This window comes from Myxine glutinosa, chromosome 7 (genome assembly GCF_964187855.1).
Source record: "Myxine glutinosa chromosome 7, kmMyxGlut1.1, whole genome shotgun sequence".
NCBI lineage: Eukaryota > Metazoa > Chordata > Myxini > Myxiniformes > Myxinidae > Myxine > Myxine glutinosa.
This window is the reverse complement of record NC_136267.1, coordinates 57,354,989-57,376,489: the sequence shown is the minus strand read 5'-3', so window position 1 is coordinate 57,376,489 and position 21,501 is coordinate 57,354,989. Positions and strand designations below refer to the sequence as shown.

General features: G+C 49.1%; 3 protein-coding genes across 13 annotated transcripts in view; 2 read left to right on the top strand and 1 right to left on the bottom strand.

Annotated features, from left to right (window-relative positions):
* Positions 1–16,122, bottom strand: part of LOC144892862 (uncharacterized) — a 473,149-nt gene extending 457,027 nt beyond the window's left edge. The window contains exon 1 of the mRNA XM_078781193.1: positions 15,334–16,122. The gene's annotated coding sequence lies outside the window, so the exon portion shown is untranslated. The remainder of the gene's footprint in view (positions 1–15,333) is intronic.
* LOC137431270 (uncharacterized) overlaps positions 1–21,501 on the top strand; it is a 917,646-nt gene that overhangs the window by 104,422 nt on the left and 791,723 nt on the right. The gene's annotated exons all lie outside the window — the stretch shown is intronic.
* LOC144888143 (uncharacterized) overlaps positions 1–21,501 on the top strand; it is a 1,118,715-nt gene that overhangs the window by 749,424 nt on the left and 347,790 nt on the right. The gene's annotated exons all lie outside the window — the stretch shown is intronic.

Genomic DNA, 21,501 nt, shown 5'->3' with positions numbered 1-21,501 from the left:
TATGTGTTCTCCTCTGGCTTCCTTCTTACTTCCTGGGCAGGAGGGGGTTTAATGACGTAGGCGGCACAACTAGGCCGGAATTGGTGTTGGGTCTCTCCCCTCTTTTTGTTCCTTCTAATCAGCGTGCGCGGGGGCCATATTCCACATTCAAGTATTATCGTGGTGTGTGGGCCGACGAGGGCATGCGACAGTAGGAGAGTAGTATTGTCGATGCCCGTGCCCCATTGATATCCTGCGGCGGCGTGACTATTCACGGTCCCAGTAAACCTTCCATTTTCCACCTGTCTAACTTTAGTTAAGACTATGCGTGGGGTTGTCATGCGTGCCTGTGGTGTCCCATTGTGTACCACCATGGCTTCCATCCATCTTACAGATAACCACTTGAAATGTGTCTCCAACTCACAGCAATGTACTACTATCCCCTGTCCCCGGGGAGCCGTTATGTATTTGACGGAGTAAAGTTTAAATAACGTGTAGTTGTCGTGTCCTGGGTATTTGGGGAGATCCTCTCTCAGTGGGTTAAACTGCAGAAGCCTATCCTTGGCGGGGTTTGTTAGGCAGCTGCCCAGAATTCCCATCATCATGACCGTCATCGCCGCCCTTAGGAGACTGTGGTGCCCTAGACGGTGCATTGTCTTCAGCGGTGTGAGGTGTGGTGTCTGCAGCAATGTGAGGTGCGGTGTCTCGTGTGGCTTGTGGTGCGGGGAAGGACAACTTACAATGGGTGGCGTGGATCCACGAAGGTTTACCCTCGCAGAAGACTGCCGTCGGTGTGACCAGTAGCACCTGGAATGGTCCCTTCCACCGTGGCTCCAAAGCAGCCTTGCGGGTGAAGTGCTTCACGAGCACCCAGTCGCCGGCCTGAAAGTTGTGGATGGCGTGGCCTATTGGTTCAGGCAGCGCCTCTCGTACTCGAGCATGGATGCTGCGTGCCACATTCGACAAGCCTATGCAAAATCTCAAAAGCATGTCATCCATTACTGGCAAAGCAAGGGTGGACATGTCTGTTGGTGCTGAAACGGGCAAGCTCATAGGTCGTCCCATTAATATTTCGTGGGGGGAAAGGCCCGTAGTGCGACCCGGGGTGGAACGAATGCTCATCAATGCAAGCGGAAGAGCCTCTGGCCACCTCAAGCCTGTGTCTGCGCAAAGTTTCGCTAGTTTATTCTTTAAAGTCTTGTTCGTTCGTTCCACAAGTCCTGAGGACTGTGGGTGGTAGACGCAATGGAAGGATTGTTTAACGCCCAACGCCTTCAGGATGCCCTTAACCACCTGCGCCGTGAAATGGCCTCCTTGATCTGACGAAATTATCTGGGGAATGCCAAATCTGCACATAAAATCCCGCACGAGGCGCTTCACTACTGTCGGAGCATCGGATTTGACGCATGGGTATGCTTCGACCCATTTGGTGAACGTATCTACGATTACCAACACATAGCGAAACGACAAGCTTGGTTCCAATTCTGTAAAATCGAACTCAATAGTTGCGAACGGCCCACTTGGCGGGGGCCGTCCCCCATCATGTGCATGTCTCGGCGGCGCCCCTCTATTGTGTTGCTGGCAGACCACACACGATCGGCACACTTCGGATACAATCCGTGACAGTCCTGGCGCTGCCCAAGTGTAGTCTATCTGTCCCATCACCCCCCTCTGGCACACATGACCATTCTGATGAGCCATGCGTGCCAGCCAAGGCAGTAAAGCCTGGGGTGCTATAGGTTTTTCATCAAGGGTCCACATTTCCCCTGGCCCAGGGCGTATCGCTCCTCGTTTGAGCCAGACCTCGTGTTCGGCCGTCGGTGCAGCATTTTGCAAATTTATGATATCGTCCTTAGTTGGTGTGGCGGGTGGTCCCGCAGTCGGTATGTCAGCAATCTGTGCGGCTGTCTTCTGTGCTCGTGTCACCATCGGCATGTTGCGTTCTATCTGTTGGTTGGCGGCCTTTCCTGCCGCCTCGTCCGCCCTTGCGTTGCCCCGGGCAACGTCAGTGTCCGCCCTTTGGTGGCCACGACACTTAATTACCGCGATAGCGCGGGGAAGTAAAATGCTTCGGAGGAGCCCTTCTACCAACGCGCCATTCTTTATCACTGAACCGGCAGATGTGAGAAAACCTCTCATCTTCCAGATGGCTCCTTTATCGTGGACTACGCCGTGAGCGTAGGCCGAATCTGTGTAAATGTTGACGGCAAGGCCTTCCGCCAAGCTGCATGCTCTGGTCAAGGCGCACAGCTCCGCCTGCTGTGCGGAAAATGTAGGTGGAAGACGCCCGCTCTCTACCGTTTCGCTATCCGAGCACACGGCGTACCCGGACAACAGAGACCCGTCCCATGCGCGCCTAGCTGATCCATCGACATAATATATACAGTCGGGGTATTCTAAGGGATTGTCCTTTAAATCCGATCGCACCGTGGAGACTAGCTGCACAACGTCGGAGCACACATGAGGTTCGCCCTCCTCAGGAGTGGGCATCAGTGAGGCTGGGTTGAGCGTCGTGCAACGTTCGATCGTGATGTTGGCTGCAGTGATCAGTGCGGATTCGTATTGCATTAATCTAGTGTTAGACAAATGCTGTGTGCTTCGCTGTAACAACAGCGAAGTGACGCAATGTGGTACCCGTAGCGTTACTGGGTGTCCCATAACAATGTCCGCTGTTCTTTCTACTGCGTACCTGGCCGCTGCCACGGCTTGCAAGCACACCGGAAACCCTTGTTCGACCGGGTCTAACTTTTTACTAAAGTAGGCCACCGGCCGCTCCTTATCCCCATGGGTCTGTGTCAAAACTGACTGGGCGAAACCTCCCACGGCGTGAGTGTAAAGGGTAAATGGTTTCGCATAATCCGGGAGTCCTAATGACGGTGCCGTAACCAGCGCCTGTTTCAGCCCGTCAAAACATCGCCTCAATTCATCCGTCCATATCAATAGGTCCGGGGCATTTGATTTGGTCGCCTCGTACAGTGGTTTGGCCAGCAGCGCAAAATCAAGTATCCAAGTGCGGCAATATCCCGTCATACCTAGGAAGCGCAGCATTTGTCGTTGCCAGCGAGGGCGCGGCAGCTCCATGATAGCGGTCACCCGTCCAGCATCCAATTCTCGTTTTCCATGCGAAATGGCGTGTCCCAAGTAAGTTACAACCTGCCGCACAAACTGAAGTTTTGGTCTGCCTACTTTGTGGCCTTTGGCCGCCAAGGCCTTTAATAGGGCCAAAGAATCCATTTCGCACGCCTCCTTTGAAGGGGAGCAAATCAACAAATCGTCAACGTATTGCAGCAACACTGACCCTCCCTTCAATTCCACATCCGCCAGGTCGCGGTGCAGCGCCCGGGAAAACAGAGTGGGGCTATCTGAAAACCCCTGAGGTAGTACTGTCCAAGTATACTGGCGCCCCCTATGGGTGAAAGCGAATAAGTATTGTGACTCAGGCGCGATGGGCACAGAGAAAAACGCAGAACAAAGGTCGATGACCGTGAAGTATGTTGCGTCCGGTGGAATTGACATCATGAGGGTTTCTCCGTTTGGAACTAGTGGGTGTATGCCCTGTATCACCTTGTTCACCTCCCTTAAATCCTGTACAAACCTCCATTTGTCCTTTGACGGCTTTTTAACTGGCAAAATTGGTGTATTACATGGGCTGTTAGTTTCCACGATAATCTTCTGTTCCACTAGGGATTGAATCACTGGTGCTATGCCTACGTCGGCCTCAGGTCGTAGCTTATACTGTTTTACATTTGGCAAGCGCATCCCCGGCTGCACTGCTATCACTAGAGGTTCGGCGTCTCGCATCCGTCCAACCTCACCGTCGCTTTTGGGCCATAAATTGTCTGGCACCTCCGCTAGGAGGTAATCTGACTCACCCGGATCCGTCAGCACTGCCCTCATGGCATAGGTGCCCTTAGGAGGCAACTCTGTTGCTTCGAACGTTCCATCCCTCCGTTGTGTCTTGAAGTCAATTGAGAACCCTTCGCCATTTTGGAGCCGTTTCAAAGTCCAACGGCCCTTCTTACTCCGATAACCTTGTAGGGGAACTTCACGTAACCTCCCTACCATCCAACCTACACTTTCCGGCGGCCACCCCTTGGCAGTAGTGAGGGTAACATGGGCGGCCGCTCCTTCGGGGTATCGGGTCAATGCACGCTGACTCGAGGTTAGGACTGCCTCGATTCCTATTCCCTCGCGGCCGATCCACATCCGTGACAAGTGTAGAGGCGTGCGCTCGCCCAGCTTTTCCTTAACCTTTTCTCGATAATTCTCGTCGTCGCCCGTTGCATCATAGTACGCAGTGCAATGGGGTGGACTATCCTTTAAGGTTTTTATCGAAATTTCGTGCAGTTGTAGCCAATCTCGCAGAACTGCGTTGTCCAAACACACATTATCTATGATATGCGTCCAGGTAGCCAGAGCCCCTTCATCCATGCGCCACCAATACACGGTGGGGCCGGGCCGAGACAATGCCGTCATTACCAAGTCGCGTTTAGATTCCGCGACGTCTACGAAAACTCCCTCCTTGGTACATGAGATCTGACAGCCCAAACGGCACAATAAATCCCGTCCCAGCAAATTCGTCGGGGCGGTAGTGGTCATCAAAAAAGCATGTTTAGCCTCCAGCGGGCCGCATGTTACTCGCACTTCCTCCGAAATAGGAAGCGCTTGGGGTAAACCCGAAACACCCAGTATTTGAACGTTCCTGGCCGTAGGGCGCAAAGAGGGCAATTGCCCCTTGTTAATTGTGCTGCGAGTCGCGCCCGTATCTACGAGAAATTCTAATTGTCTTCCCTCCACGTCCAACATCATGGTTGGTTCCTCTGCCGGTGTCATGGTCAAGAGAGGACACTCCTTGGGCGACTCGCCAGCGTCCCGTCAATAGGCCCCTCTATTGTATTGGGGCTGAAACCCCTTACGAGCCTTTGGGCAATCACGTATCCAGTGTCCCATCTGCTTGCAATAATGGCACGGTTCCTGCGGAACCGGTGGTGCGGAGGGCATAGGTCGTCCCTCTACAGCGCCCCTTCCTCCCTGCCGGCGTTCTGGCGGCCCCCAATGTGACTGGTTCACTGGTTGCCACTGCGGCGGACCCCGAGGCGGGGCCCAGTTCCCCCTTGGTCCGTTCTGCATCCCACTATTGGGGGGTGGTCCGGGGTTTTGGAGAAGGGGTCTTGGTGGATACCAATTTTGGGGAGGGGGCCCTTTCACAGTCCAAGTTTGAGGGTTTTGAGGAGGAGGGGGAAGAGGGGGTGGTATTGTCCATTGTTGTTTCACCTCGTTCATATTAATTAGTCCAAAATCTTCCTCAGTACAACCGTCGCAGTTCTCATTTTCGTTGTGGATCCACTCTCCGTTGGGGAATTGGCCCTTATAGAAAAGAGGATAACAACTCCTCCTATGTTCCTCTGGACCTCGAACAGGTCCCCACTTCTGGCACTGTTCGTGTATGTAGTTCTGACTCTGATCCCCCTTTTTATTCTGATTAAATTGAGCCCGTTTCTCTTGGACAAACATTTGCAATATTTCCTCCTTAATATCCTTCTTCTCCTCTAGGGAGGAGCCCGGGCATTGTTCCAGTTTGTCGCATAATTCGTTGGTTGTCATTCCCTTCCAGCCGAAGAGGACGGTCTGTACCTGTTTCTTTAACACCGGCCGAAGCCCCTCGATTAGATATTGATTTACCAATGGTTGGGGTAGCCCTCCCAGCTGCATCGGACCCAGTCCTCCCCAGCGCGCAATGGCCTTTTCCAACCTTTCTCGGTACTCTCCAATTGGTTCTCCTGCCTTTTGTTTTATGGCCCCGATCTTTCCCCAATCCGGACCTCCTGCTGGCAACAGCGCCTGCTCAATAGAATCTAGCAGCAGGACCTTTTGAGCATCCCATTGCGCTTGTGTTAACAGGGGGTTTGCACCAGCCCTTGGGTCTGCCACCGGCCAGTGTGCTCTTTGTCTAGCCCTTTCCCATACCTTGGGTGGGAGCACGGACACTCCCATATGGGTTATGTCTCGATAGTCGCACTCGCCATCCAAAACCCAATTCGACATGGTCGGCACTATCTGCCGTGGATCCTCAATAAGCAAATGTTGAATCCTTGCCCGCATTACAGTTAAAGAGGATTCTTTCCATGGTACTCTTTCCCGAACCCCATGACCTGCTGCGTCAACCCCGATAACTTGTACAGGGCACAATGTTTTCCTTTCCTCTATTTCCTGACATTCCGATGGGGTAGTTTGTGAGGTCCTTTTCCCCTTACAACCTACCAGTGAGGGGTATAACCCATCCGGTCCTATCGGTGGCGGGAACCCTGCGATGTCGGTCCCGTCGTCTATTCCGTTAGCCCCGAGTTGTGCAAACGGCCTTCCCTGGCTCGGGTGGTTCTGGGGTATCTGGGGCGCGATGGTAGCAGGGTTATAGGGAGGTGGTAGCGGGGGCGCAGAAAGGATAGGTGGTGCCTGAAACCCCGGGACAGAGCTTAGGACTGGGGCTGGGGAGGGTAGATTGGTCACTGCCTCCCCTCTCGCGGGGTCTGGGTTTTCAACGAGCGGCATCAGTCGCGCGTTGGCCTGCCTCTCTATTTCCTTAAGCGCTTCATCCTGCTCTTTATTCGCCTGTTTCCTCAGACCCTTGAGTTTTGTTACCTCACCGGCCAAGCTGGCCTGTTTCGACTTTGCGTGTCGCTTCATCGCTTCTTCCTTCCACCAGCCAAAGACTTTCCAATAGTCAGGCGGAAAGTGTTTCGTGGCCTGTTCGAACTTTTCTAATGTCTCATACAATACGTCCAATTTTTCCAGCGCAAAAGACCCTCCTTCGGGCCACGGTTCTCCTAAATCCTTCGTCAATGCAACCCATGACTTCCCTGGTCTCACAGCAGCATAGCCATACCTCTTAAACATAAAAAATGCTGGGGTATGTCTAAGCGGTTCACCTGCCTTTACTGTCTTATTACCCATACTGTTACCCATCCTAGGAAAATTTAGTTTACCGACGTAGCCTTGTACTCGTGAGGATCGCCCGCCTCGCGTTTACAGCCGTCTACCTAACTCTGAGAGGCTCGCAGTCTTGTACTCGTGAGGTTCGCCCGCCTCGCGTGGTACGGCCGCGCTACCTACTCTCCTGAGAGGCTCGCCCGCCTACACAGCCGTCTATCCTACCCTTACTGCACTTTCCTGGCGTCCTACGCCCGTATAATAGTTCTGATCTTACTTAAAATCCCAACGTCTCCCGGGTAGGCCTCGGATCGGGACGCCGCCCTTATCCTTACCCTCACAACCCAGAGATCTATTACCCCTTAACCTCAGGCGCCCAACGTGGGGCACTTCTCCTTACGTAACGTTACCCTAACGAGTCCATAAACAATCAGTTGCTCCAAGACCCAAGCGGTCCGTAATTAAATTTAGGTTCGTGGAACAGGTATGAGCAGGGAACGGAACGTACGGCGACCGAGCAAGAGAGAGTGGGTTACAATTTGGACTGACCCCCGGGCTAAAAAGGAAAAAACAAAAGAAAACCACAGCTCACCTGACCCGGATCAATTGCCAGCTGGTCTCTCACCACTCCCTTGCCTGGGACCGCGTCCCGGACTGCCCAGACTGATCCCACCGCTGCCACCAGTTGTCGGATTGAGACTTAGGACTTGGGACTCAGAAGAACTCAGAAGAAAGGAGCAACGGATATATTTATTGGAACTCGAGTACTCAAGCTTGAGGACAGCAAAGTTGCATTGAAACTCACAAGGAATGACCAACAGTACAACAAGATGCTCTGAAATAATTCAATTAACATTGCTTTATATAAAGGAAAGTCAGGGGTGGAGTTAGCTCACAAGACACAGAGACAGAATGGGCTCATTGGGTCCCCCACCATAGTCCCATCCTGTTGTTCAGTTAATTAAAGGAAGTTCATCCAAGGCCAGTCATGGGTTAGCTTCTGATAAGGAGATGGTCAGCATTATGTGACAACATGTTTACAACTTTCTGTATAGCAGCTGGCTTGGGAAAGTACAAAGGGGAGTGGACACTCGTAAAACTGTCAACTTGCAAGATAATGGCAAAAACAGGAAAAAGGCAAAGAGAGATAAGAGTTGCCTCCAAGGCCTGGTAAGGGGAACTAGAGATTGTGCCCACGCAGGCCAGAGCACAAAGGCAGAGGACTCCTTATTAGGATATTACACATCCTCAATGCAGTAGAAAGAACTCAGTATCATAAAAAAGTACAGTAGCAAGTCAAAACAAAACATATAATTGGTTATACTTGGTAATTGGTAAAGCAGCAAGGATATACAAAGGGGGAGGGGCATTACAGCTCCCTACATATATATATATTGTTACGGCCCGTGGATAAGGATGTTGGTTTGCCCGAGCAGATGGCACCGCGGCCTAACAGTTACCCCGATTAACCCGATCCCCGAACGTTGACCGGATCGCGCCACAGATATTCAATAGGGAAAAGACTAAGGCGACACAGATGTGAAGACGAAGAAGACAAAAAGGTTGGAAATACGAATATAATTTATTTACTATTTACAGGCTCAAAGAAACCAAGGAGAAGGAAAGATAATAAAATAATATACAGAAGATTTTTGAGAGACAGTGAAAATCGCTGGCTTATCTAAACAGACCTAATTAATACCCAGGACAGAACAAACGAAGACGACTCACACGGGGAATGATGATAGGAATGGCAGAGGTGGATGGCTTGGAGGGGGGGGGGGGGGGGGGGGAGTCCGGTCCAAGGGGTCCTGCAGCACGATCAGCGCGTTTAGCAGCCGCCGTTCCTTCGCGGCCCTGCTCAAAACTGCCGTCCAGGCCCCAAGCGGCTGTTGAGTGTTGTTGCTGCTGTGGCCGCCGCTGCTGCTGCTCCTGTGGACGTCGCGTGCTTTGCCAGGACTACAACAGGCTTTGTGCTTCCCTGGATGATGATCTCCTTGGATGTTTTCTATGTTCTCTTGGTGCAACAACTCTTTCTCTTTCTTGGTCCGACCACTCCTCACCATCGACAACCCAACGCAACCAACGCAACCACTGACCACCACAACGCAACCACTGACGACCAACAACGCAACCAATGCAACCACTGCGCGCGCGCCTTTATAGCCCCTCCGGCGATTAAGCCGCCGGCCTTCAGGACACGCCCATCGGTGTGCTCACCTCGGCCTTGGTTGGTCGCGCGACCCTCTGGCTCCGCCCTTGATGACGGGCGGGCACGCCTTTCTTCCCCGACCCGAGCACATGTTCAATGGTGGTTTTGGAGGGGATGTAATTGGCAAATTGAGGCTTGGCCATGACGAAAGGGGAAATGGAGGTTTTTGGGAATGGGAATGAAGAATGAAGGGAATCTATCTTATTTCACTTGGTGCAATGGAGTATCATTTTAATGGAAGACAAAGCCTTACCCTAACACACATAATAAGGATATAAGCTACTGAACAAGGGTATTATAGTGTCCTTCAATGTATGCTTTATGGAATTAACTACCGGAACGCCCTTTGACCTTTATACAACAGACTGGAGCAAGGAGGGCTCAGACTAAACCAATAATTCACAACCATTTACTATACAATACAACACAATCAAAAAAACTCAATCCTCATATCCGCAACAATATATATATATATATATATATACAGTGGAACCTTGACTTATGAATGCCCCAACTTACGAGTTTTTCGAGATACGAGCCGTCGCTCGGGGGGTTTATTGCTTTGAGATGCGAGGCGAGATCCGAGTTACGAGCTTTCGCCACCCGGTCACGTGGTTATCTTGCCGTTCAAGTACAGTATCTCTGTCGTATAGCGCTGCATTTTAGTTTTCGCATTTCGGTTATTTTGAGTTTACGCCGCCAGGTGGGTTCCGGTCACGTGGTTATCTTGCCGTTCAAGTACAGTACGTATCTCTGTCGTATAGCGCTGCGTTTTTGTTTTCGCATTTTGGTTATTTCGAGTTTACGCCGCCAGGTAGGTTCTGGTCACGTGGTTATCTTGCCGTTCAAGTACAGTACGTATCTCTGTCGTATAGCGCTGCGTTTTTGTTTTCGCATTTTGGTTATTTCGAGTTTACGCCGCCAGGTAGGTTCTGGTCACGTGGTTATCTTGCCGTTCAAGTACAGTACGTATCTCTGTCGTATAGCGCTGCGTTTTTGTTTTCGCATTTTGGTTATTTCGAGTTTACGCCGCCAGGTAGGTTCTGGTCACGTGGTTATCTTGCCGTTCAAGTACAGTACGTATCTCTGTCGTATAGCGCTGCGTTTTTGTTTTCGCATTTTGGTTATTTCGAGTTTATGCCGCCAGGTAGGTTCTGGTCACGTGGTTATCTTGCTGTTCAAGTACAGTACGTATCTCTGTCGTATAGCGCTGCGTTTTTGTTTTCGCATTTTGGTTATTTCGAGTTTACGCCGCCAGGTAGGTTCTGGTCACGTGGTTATCTTGCCGTTCAAGTACAGTACGTATCTCTGTCGTATAGCGCTGCGTTTTTGTTTTCGCATTTTGGTTATTTCGGAAAATTTCATGTTCATGTCGAACATTTCATGTTCATGTTTTCATGTTCATGCCATGCCAGGCCACAACTTGTTCAGAGTGCCGGCGATAGCTCGCCTTCTCTTTGTGGAAAACACGGTGAGATCCTTAACATCCAACAACTAATGGGACGCAAACGGGGCGCCCAGTTTAGCGGTACACACATTGATGAATCACCCTGCCTGTGATTCACCCATGACAGGTTATAGCTGGGTCGGGATTCAAACCCAGGCTGGACAGTTTAGACTTTAGAGTCAAGTGTGCGTACCTCCAGTCCAGGCCATCCTGCCAACTTGTATGCTGCATACAGGTGAAATATAAAGCGCGAGATATTTTTATATATACTGTATATTTAAAAAAAAATTGGTGTGGTTTTTGGCGGGCTGGAACGGATTAATAGCATTTCAATGCATTTCAATGGGGAAATTTGATTTGAGTTACGAGCAATTTGAGTTACGAGCTCGGTCACGGAACGAATTAAACTCGTAAGTCAAGGTTCCACTGTGTATATATATATATATATATATATATATATATATATATATATATATATGTATGTATATATATATGTATGTATATATATATATATGTATGTATATATATATATACAGTCATCCCTCGCTATATCGCGGTTCACTTTTCGCGGCTTCGGTACATCGCGGGTTTTTCTCGCTAGTACAGTGAAACCTTGACTTACGAGTGCACCAACTTACGAGTTTTCCGAGATACGAGCCGTCGCTCGGGCAGTTTATTGCTTTGAGATGCGAGCCGATATCTGAGTTACGAGCTTACGCCACCCGCCACCAGGTGGGTTCCGGTCACGTGGTTATCTTGCCGTGCAAGCATCTCTGCCGTATATCGCTGCTGCTTTGTTTTCGCATTTTGGTTATTTTGGAGCTTACGCCACCCGCCACCAGGTGGGTTCAGGTCACGTGGTTATCTTGCCGTGCAAGCATCTCTGCCGTATATAGCTGCTGCTTTGTTTTCGCTTTTTGGTTATTTTGGAGCTTACGCCACCCGCCACCAGATGGGTTCAGGTCACGTGGTTATCTTGCCGTGCAAGCATCTCTCCCGTATATCGCTGCTGCTTTGTTTTCGCATTTTGGTTATTTTGGAAAATTTCTTAGTTTTAACCATGGGTCCTAAGAAATTGAGTGCCAAGGGCAGTACTGAGAAGAAGAAGAGGATGATGTGCTTGGATATAAAACAAGCAATCGTCGAAAAACATGAGCGAGGTGTGCGTGTTGTCGACTTGGTGAGGCGGATGTGAAGGCAGCTGAAGATTTTATTATAACTTTTGCTGAACTGATAGAAGCCGAACGATACATCCCCCAGCAAATCTTCAACTGTGACGAGACAGGGCTCTTCTGGAAAAAGATGCCGAGGAGGACGTATATAACGGCAGAGGAGAAGAGCATGCCAGGCCACAACTCGTTCAGAGTGCCGGCGATAGCTCGCCTTCTCTTTGTGGAAAACACGGTGAGATCCTTAACATCCAACAACTAATGGGACGCAAACGGGGCGCCCAGTTTAGCGGTACACACATTGATGAATCACCCTGCCTGTGAAACACCGACATGACAGGTTATAGCTGGGTCGGGATTCAAACCCAGGCTGGACAGTTTAGAGTCAAGTGTGCGTACCTCCAGTCCAGGCCATCCTGTCAACTTGTATGCTGCATACAGGTGAAATATAAAGCGCGAGATATTTTTATATATACTGTATATCTAAAAAAAAATTGGTGTGGTTTTTGGCGGGCTGGAACGGATTAATAGCATTTCAATGCATTTTAATGGGGAAATTGAATTTGAGAAACGAGCAAATTGAGTTACGAGCTCTGTCACAGAACGAATTAAACTCGTAAGTCAAGGTTTCACTGCATATGTAAAATTATATCGCTGATTTTTCGCTATATCGCGGGATTTTGCGGTATAAATGTATTTTTATATACTATTATTTTAAATATTTTTGTGGTAAAATAAGCATTTTCTCGCCTAAAAAATTAAAAAACGTAAAAAAATAAGAAAAATACAGTAATTAAAACATATTACAAGAAATAAAATACTGTACATAGTGTACAGTAGAAGAGTAGACAAAGAGTCGTGCGTATGGAAAACGCAGATGCGGCAGCTTCCACTTGCGCTAGTTACCCACGTAATGGGTAACTGTAATGCTCTTTCTGGCTGTGCAGCACATTCATCATCGTCATCACCTTCATCGTCATCAGTACTGCACAGCTAATTCATCATCATCTTCATCACGCAAGTTGTAGTATTGAAGAGCCGGGGCTCTTGCTTGATACGGACGAAATGACGGGCAAGACACAAACTCGTCCGAGAAGATATTTATTCTCAAAACCAACTCGGGAACACTGAAAAGCCCGTTTATCGGGCTGCATTATAAAGCACAACCAGAAACCGAAAGCCACGCCTCTCAAGCGTGGCGTGCTTCGGTGGTCACGTGATCAACAGGTGTAGCTGATTATACCCGCACGCTTTGGTGGTCACGTGACCAGCCACTCTGGCGCCGGGGATCCCCGCCGGTGACGTCACCGGCTGGAGCAAGGAGATTCTAATGCTGGTCTTGCTTGGGGAACCCATGGGTCGCTACAGTATCTTCAATGCTGAGTACCCATTAGAATTTTATATGTTGTTAAAATTACGTATGTTTAAGAGTGTAAAAAGTGTTTAAGAGTATAGGAAGTGTTTATAAGAGTATGGGAAAGGTTAATAAGAGTGTGAGAAAGGTTAATAAGAGTGTGGGAAAGGTTAATAAGAGTGTGGGGAGGGTCATAAAGCTTTAAAATATATATAAATAATAAAATAAAAATATGGTCGCTACTTCGCGGATTTTCGTCTATCGCGGGGGGTTCTGGAACGTAACCCCCGAGATAAACGAGGGATCACTGTATATGTATAATATGTGTCACGCTCCCTAAATGGACATGTGGGAAGGAGTATGGATGGTTTTGACGGAGTTCATGGGGGTTACGGATATGGTGTGAGAAATGGAGAAGGTGAAAGGATTTTGGAGTTTGCTGATGGAGCTGATTTGTTGATTTGTAATACTCAGTTCCAGAAAGAGGATAATAAGCTTGTTACATACACGTCAGGTGGGTCGACGACAACCGTTGACTACCTGATGGTGCGTAGGCGAGATAGGGGGCACCTCCGGGACACAAAGGTGTTCCCGGGGGAGGAGGCTGTTTCACAGCACCACGTGGTTGTCTGCGACGTAAGGGTGAAAGGTGCGAGGAAAGCTCGGCGGGTGAAGTACCAACCGAGAATGAAGGTGTGGAGGTTGAAAGAGGTGACAGTAAGGGAGGCATTAAAAGAGAGGCTGAGTAGGATCGAGGATGATGTGGTTGAGCTTGAAAGTGGTTGGATGTCAATGAAAGCTAGTCTGTTGGGAGCCGTTGGTGAGGTATGTGGATGGACAAAAGGACCACCGAGGCACTCGGAAACATGGTGGTGGGATGATGAAGTTGTAAAGAGGATTGACGAGAAGAGGAAGAAGTTCAAGGAGTGGCAGAAGGCGAAGGGTACGGGAGCAGAAACAGCAGAGCATGAAAGTTATAAGGCAGCCAGGAAGGCTGCAAAGAAAGAGGTAGCAAAGGCGCAGGAGGCATGTAGGAAAATGTTCGGAGAACGCTTGGATTCGGAAGAGGGTCAGAAAGCAGTATTCAGGATTGCAAAGCAGATAGCGAAAGAGAGGTGTGATGTGATGGGGGTGAGTTGCTTGAAGGATGAAGAGGGACAAATCGTTGTCGACCCAGATGGAATTAAAGGAAGATGGAAAAGATATATGGAAATGCTGTTGAATACAGAGAATGAATGGGATGGCAACATAGAGAGTAACCCAGTTTTAGGACCGGCAGAGAAGATAACTGAGAAGGAAGTTGAGGAAGCGATAAAAGCAATGAAGGGTAGAAAAGCGGGAGGGCCGACGGGAGTTGTGGGAGATATGTTGAAGGCATCAAGAAGTTGGGGTGTGAAGAGAATGACAGAGATCTGTAATCTGGTGGTGAAAGAAGGCCGCATTCCAGTGGATTGGGAACTGAGTACCCTCGTCCCTCTGTACAAGGGGAAAGGTGACCCTCTGGAGTGTGGCTCGTACCGAGTGATAAAGTTATTGGAGCATGGAATGAAGGTATTGGAAAGGGTGTTGGAGAGGAGGATAAGGAAGAAAGTGAAGATCGACGAAATGCAGTTTGGATTCATGCCAGGAAGAGGAACGACAGACGCGCTTTTCATTGTGAGGCAGTTGCAGGAGAAGTACACGGAGAAGAGGAAGAAGTTGTTTCTTGGGTTTTAGTGGGGGGGCCAATGTTTTCCCGTTGAATTCAAATGTTAATTTGTGGACACTGGTTGGGTTGTCTTTAGGGATGATAGAAGTTGTAGAAAAAATATGTCTCCATTTTTTTCAAGTTCTTTATAGCGGCCATTTTGGATTATCAAAATGGCGTTTGTTGAAAACCGAAATTGTCATTATATTGGCTTCTAAATGACCTAGAGTGTTAATTTTGGTGTCCAAATGTACATATTTGCGGATACTTAATCCAATAAACACACATTTATACACCTACATATGATCAAAAGGGTTCTTATGGCAGCCATCTTGGATTTTCACGCACTTATGCCAACACATATATATATTTTTTTCCATCATTTTCACTTCTAAATCACATAAAGGCTGGACTTTAGTGTTCAAATGTACACTTATAATGTCTTTGTGCAATATTTTTAGTTGGCAGTGTTCATTGTTACATTGAAGGATCTCCATCCTCCTCATCATCAGTGTTATCGATTCCCATGGGGCGCTCCTGACCCGTGTTACCACACACCTCTTCATCTGCCCCACACATACACATCTCAGAACAGTTGAGATGCTGAGACCTGCATGAGCAGTGAGACATGCATTGGGTCTTCTTGCAGTTACATTTGATTAGATGTGTGATGGCAGCTGGGGCTGGAGGGTCCTTGGTTGTGATGGGCACCAGCTGATCTCCTTCTGCTCTCCATCCATGTTCTGTTGGTTGTGGAAGCTGGGGGTCCGGTACATCAGCCTGATGCCACACCATGGCCTGGAAATGTGCACGAGCAATGGCTTCATGTAAAGCTCCCCGTGTTGGTGGCAGCTTCTGTGCCTCTAGCTGTTTCTTGGTAAACAGTCTCCACCTCAGCTTGCCCACATCCACAACTGTAGTACGAGGCTCATACAGCTGGCATACAAATGCCTCAATGTCACTTTCTGTGTCAGCTCTCAGCTCCTCAGAGGCCCCAAGGTCATGAAACGCAGATACCACCTCAACAGAGCACCTATTGAGGGCTTGCCAACATGTGAGCTTTCCCTTGCCGGCAAACCGACCAGTCTGGTCTGCTCCCGTGAATGCATGGAATCCTGGTAGGGCTGCAGCCTTCCTGACACCAAGTTCATGTACTATTGGTTCCAGTGAGATTTGCCTCTTCTTGTTCCCCACACCCGTGATGAAGTATGTGTCTTTGCATAGTTCATGGTACCGGTGGAGTGCTAGGATGAATACATCAGTATCAGGTGACTGAATGTACAGCTGTGTTGCACCTCTTCGGACGGCATCTAGACTGTGAAGAAAGATCCTCGTATCAGCCTCCTCCTGGGAGCTACGGAGATGCTGTACATCCATGCAGTTGGAGAAGACATCCTGCCTTGAAGTGACGATGAAGACCTTGGTAGTCCCCTCAAAGTGACACAGAGCTTTCTTTGCCAGATAGACAGTTAGCTCATCTTTGGTGTTGGTGTGCGACAGGAACTGTTTTGCTGTCAGTTTTCCAATCGGGGTGCTGTCTTGAACGTGGTAAGCAGTGGGCGGCTTGCCACCTTGGCGCCTCTCCCGTGTGGCCTCTTTCAGTGAATTTGGCAGATCATATCGGTCAAACACGAGGTGGACTTCATCATACCCGTTGGTCTTGCAGTCCAGTGTTGCATTAAAATGGCCAGCCCACTGGGCACATGTTTTGACCCATTGTGGCTTACCCATTGCTTGCACTAATGCCATGCCGTCTATGACAGTCACCTTCTTGGGAGGGGGTGGAGTATGTTCAGGATTGTCGTCGTCTGGCTGCTGACCAGTGCCAGTTGACTTCTTGGGTAGATCTTCTAGGATGCCCATGAGCTTGCTTTTGTCTGTGCATGGTAGTAGTGTCCCAGCCATTGCAAAGAGGGTTCGTGGAAGCGCGGTGAATTCATATTGACCTATGGCATCCTTCAAGTTGATCTCTGGTCGTGAGCGGGCCACGATCAGCATGCGCGCAAACAGTGACCTGTCGTCTTTCAGCTCTACAACCTTGTCTGCCAGTTTGTGCTTCACAGCTTTCCTGGCACTCTTCCACATCTTCAGTTTGACCTTTCCCATTCTGGCCCAAAGGTTGATTTCATTTGTGTTGATGCGCTCTGCAACAAACGTGTTATACGCTTTCTGACCAATCTCATCTTGGTTGCAGACATCCTTCTGTACTTCAGCTGGCATCACCACCTTGGTGATGATAGTCGTCAGGTCTTCACCCTCATGCGTCATGGGATTCATGGACTCTCTGATCACATTCTTCAGTCGACGAATGCTGTCTTCCTGCCGAGCCCAGACTGTGGTTGATAGGTCGTGGTGCTCCTTGCGTGTAGCTGATTGTGAGCCAGCCATCTGACGGGCTTCTTCAGCAAGCCTACTCAGCTCTGGTGCTGTCAGAAAGAACCTTTCGCGGGCACTGGCATTCTGGGTAATGCCCACAATACCCCCTGTCACCTTCATGATCCTGTTGATGTGCTCCAGTGCATGGTCCACACCTACAGCACAGAAGGGGATTTCATTCTTATGGACACTGAAGTTCCCATCCATGAACTCTTGGTAGATCCCTGGATCTGTCATCTTCAGGGCCTTCATCTCTGCAAGGTACCGGGGAGTCAGCCTGGCATATTTCTGTTTGTCATGTGCAAAGAAGTATATGCACATCTCATCCAGTGAAGACAGGTGAAGCTCAAATTGTCCATCACGGGTGGCACGGATGAATGTGTATATCAGCATTATCATCCGCATGTAGCGTCGCACAAACTTGAACAGTGGACTCTTGGCTTCTTTCCTCTCATCAAACTTTGCCATGGCCTCCAGGACTTCGTTTGACTCGAGGACAGCTAGCATGTTGTTCTGCGCGCTTGTCATCTCCTCTCGGTTGTGTAGATGACAGCTCTGGGCAACCTGTTGTGCTGACTGGGTACATGGGCCCCTCAGATGGGGATGCTCTTGGAAGAATTCGTCCACATAGAGGTCGAAGAGGGCTTGGACAGTGGTGATGTGGGCCTCCAAAGCCCTCTTCATGTGCTTGGCTTCCAGTATTTGTCTGGTCGTTGTTGGGCCATAGATATCAGCCTCAGACCAAGCCTCGTCAAGACCACTGTCCTCTATGGCATTCCCAGCAGCCCTCAGTGCAGCCATCACAGTGTGCATCTCCCCTAGTCGCAGTACCCACTTGCCTTTGCAGTCATCTCTGGTCATCTCCAGCTGTTTGGCTCGCTCATACAGGGCCATGTCTAAGGTGATCACTGTCTTCCTATCGGGACCCATGACCATGCAGTTGATTTGCTGTGTCTGTTTCAAGACTGTTATCAGTGTTTGCCATTCATGGGCTGGTGCTGCTACCAATGGCAGGGCGTTGACCTCCGTCAGAGGCTTCGAAGAGGAGAGCAGTGAGTTGTAGGCTGTCCAAGTTGGGATATCGTGATGCTTGATCCTACTGCCAGGTGGTTGTTTTGGATCGTGGACGAGTGACCCAACAGGGTCAGCATGCTGGGGTTCTGCAGCTTGCAGCTGGTCATCTGGTGGGATGATGTCGTCTTGTACGTCCTCAGCTTCAGCTGTTCGCATGATTGTGCATGAAAGTAGCCACACTGTGTCCGTCGCAGAGTACGGCTTGGTGACATCTGGGTTTGACCGTGTCTTGAAGCTATACGTGGTACCTGTGGCAGATTGTTTGTTTGGTGCTTGGCAAGGAACAAAGTCTGGAGCAGTCAGAACCTTGAGTGAGCGGTGTCTGGCCTTTCGGTCATGTAGTGTCAGTGTTCTATGTTCATCTGTGGAGGGTGCATGTTCCCGTCGTTGGTAGAGTGCCCAGGCTGTAGCATGGAGTGTCCGCTTCCCATCAGGTGTGTCTTCATTGAAGTCACTGTTGTCCACTGCAAAGAAGACAAACGTCCCTATGCGCATGGTTCTTGGAAAGTATACACCCTGTTCTGTCGTAGACTCTATGACTGAGTTGGCCAGCTGTGTCTCCAACCGCAAGATCCGACTATAATCAACAGACAGACCGAACCCATGCAGGAAATCCAGAAGCTTCTTGTTTCTGGTGGACTGATGGACTACAATGGCAACGGCAAGCTGCTGTGGCCATTCTAAGCGATGGCGGAATGGTGCATCTGGCTCTTTGGGCTTGTACGTGACTTGGCGTTTTGACTTGTAGCCGTACATGATGTTCTGACTGATGGTTATAACATCTCGATGAATAGTGGCTGAGCGCATAGTCTCTGGCTCAATGCTCGTGGCTGGTCCTTCCAGTAGCCAGCGGAGGAAAGCATAGAGTACTTTGGGTACATGCTTTTCAGCATCATCAGTGTTCATTTCTCCTTCAAATTGCCATGGGTGCTTGTTCTGACAAGCAATGGCACTGCGGAGAACAGAGGCACTCTCAAACAGTTGTTCGATGTTTTTTTCATTTGTCTTCGTCATTGCATCTTCGACAGCTGCATCACGCACGGCAGTGGAGAATACACAGTCTGACTCGTTTCGACGTTTTGGTTTCATGAAGTGAACGTCATCAATGTGAGAGTTGATTTTCTCCTTCATGCCTTGGGTAGTAGGTGATGGGACATTGTGCACACCATTATTGTCAAGAATCCTGGAGTAAACCGACTTCAGGTCAGACATGTTGAGAATTTCACCAGCTTGGAGTAGAGAGCGAACAAGGCTGACAAACTCAATGTCTGCGGCTATTTTGATAACATTAGTTTCTTGCAGTATGTGTTCTTTGTCATCACTTGATGTCCCACTCTTGGGAGCACGTTGGACATTCTGCACCCAGCATGGGAGATGATACTTGACGTCGATCGCATGAGCATCATGTGCACTGATGGCAGCACTCAGCTGAACTTTCCACTTGTGGTTGCTGCCTTCTTCAACAGCTTTCTTCAGCTGTTTACCTGCGTTGAACGTGCATACAACATGTACACTTTCCTTAGTGACCTCTTGACAGAAGAAACAAAGGTCTCTGTTGAATGGAGTTGATGATGAACGTGTGAAGTGAAGAGTCTCGTCTTGCGTAGAACCTGAGGTACTTGCAGCGGCAGGTGCAGAAGAAGGACGTCCACACCTCTTATGAAGATGCTGGGTGTCGCCATGTTCGCAGGCTTTCTGGTGGCGAACTCTAGCACGCTCCAGGTGAGCAGTGTTGCATGTAGATCCATAACATGCCCGGTGCCACTTTGCTTTATTGTTCCTCAAGTCAGTGGCAGTGAAACAGCTTAATCGTTCGCTGATCTGTTTGAAGTCGGCATCACCATATCGTGCCCTCTCCTGGATGAACTGGAGAAACTTTGCATATGAGCCCAGTGCTGGCTCAGTCACTAGTGCACCTTGGGGATCCTGGCACTGAATGCAAAGTGTGAAATCAGTTTCTTTCTTGGTTTTCTTGCTTTTTGGCTCCATCATAGCTCAGGGTCACGAATCTGGAACATACAAATAACAAATAACAATTAAGATAGATGTGCATTAAGTTAGATTTTGGACACTGGTTCGGCTGTGCCATAAAAACCTATTTTTATCCCTTGTAGGTTATTAAAGAAGGTTTCATTCAATTCTCTATCCCCAAAAATGTACAACTGGACACCAGAATCGAAACTCTAGGTCATTTAGAAGCCAAGATAATGGAATTTTACGTTTTCGACATCCGCCATTTTGAAAATCCAAAATGGCCGCCATAAAGAACTTGAAACAATTGGAGACATATTTTTTCTAGAACTTATATCATCCCTAAAGACAGCCCAACCAGTGTCCAAAAATTAACGAGCAATTTCACCGGGCATTTCAATCTGCTACATTGGCCCCCCCACTATTTGTTGATCTGGAGAAAGCATTCGATCGGGTTCCATGCAAAGTATTGACATGGGCATTGAGGAAGTTAGGAGTGGAGGAATGGTTGATCAGAGTAGTGATGGCAATGCACAAAAGAGCGCGCACAGCTGTAAGGACGAAGGACGGGAACAGTGGTGAGTTTGAGGTGAAGGTGGGAGTGCATCAGGGGTCGGTACTAAGTCCACTACTATTTGTAGCTGTGATGGAGGTGCTGGCTCAGAATGTAAAGGAGGGTTTACCGTGCGAGTTGTATGCAGATGATCTGGTGTTGATTGCGGAAAGTATGGATGAACTGAAGGAAAAGATGAACACGTGGAAGGAATGTATGGAGACAAAAGGTCTGAAGGTGAATATCGGAAAGACGAAGGTGATGGCAAGTGGTAAAGCATGTGGTGAGGTGGAAAGAACTGGGAAGTGGCCCTGTGCTGTGTGTCGGAAGGGTGTCGGAGTGAACTCCATTCAGTGTACAATGTGCGCTGAGTGGGTTCATCAAAAATGTAGTGGTCTGAGAGGGTCATTAACCAGTGTGGCAGCTACATTCAAATGTAAGGTGTGCACAGAGGGAGCTGCAGATGGAGGAAATGTTGAGTTGGATCTTGGAGACAGCGTGAAGCTGGAAGGTGTGAAAACATTTTGCTACCTCAGAGACATGCTGAATGGAGAAGGTGGATCAGACTCGGCAACGGTTGCTCGAGTGAGATGTGCATGGAAGAAGTTTCGGGAAATGAGTGGCGTGCTGATGAGGGGAGTGTCGTTGAAGCTGAAGGGAAAGGTGTATGCTGCATGTGTGAGAAGTGTTATGATTTATGGGAGCGAGACATGGGTAATGAACGTAGAGCAGCAACGAAGGTTGGAAAGGGT